The following is a 530-nucleotide window of genomic DNA, read 5'->3' as shown; positions in this document are numbered from 1 at the left end:
TCTATATATTAGGAATGTCCCGATACCGATACTAGTATCGGGCCGATACAGGGCATTTTCATGATTATTATCATTCATTATATATTAAACATAGTACTGATGTCAGTACTTAATTTTTTTAACAGCTTCAGGATGCTTGTACAAGTGATGCACCCAGATCACTTGTATAGCAGTCTGCTCGTCCGTCCCCCTGCCCCCCTCCAAGGTCTGCCCCTCCAAGGTCTGTCCACCCTCTGTCTGCCCCCTCCCCGCTGGGGTTTTTGGGCTCCCCCGCTCTTCTGGGGGACCCAGGACCATGGCAAAGCAGTTCAGGATGGAGAGCTACGAGCACAGCGGAGAACATCCATTCAGTGACACAGGAGAGCTGCACTCACAGTGCTTCCTGTGTCAGCTGTCACAACCTGAGCTGTACAGAAGATGCAGCACAATTTTGGCTGTCACAGAGGAATACCAGGAGCTTCAGCAGCTGATCATTAAGTTTTAGTTCCTGCCTTCTCAGGGCTCTCCCAGAGTGCAGAGGAGTCTCCGCC

General features: G+C 50.6%; 1 protein-coding gene across 1 annotated transcript in view; it reads left to right on the top strand.

Moving 5' to 3' along the window:
• The window catches only part of IL1RAPL1 (interleukin 1 receptor accessory protein like 1), a 587,524-nt gene that overhangs the window by 151,136 nt on the left and 435,858 nt on the right, over positions 1 to 530 (top strand). The window lies entirely within an intron of this gene.

This window comes from Nanorana parkeri, unplaced genomic scaffold, assembly GCF_000935625.1.
Source record: "Nanorana parkeri isolate BGI_ZX_2015 unplaced genomic scaffold, ASM93562v1 scaffold668, whole genome shotgun sequence".
NCBI lineage: Eukaryota > Metazoa > Chordata > Amphibia > Anura > Dicroglossidae > Nanorana > Nanorana parkeri.
Note: the sequence above shows the minus strand (reverse complement) of the source record. Positions and strands in the feature narration are given on the sequence as shown.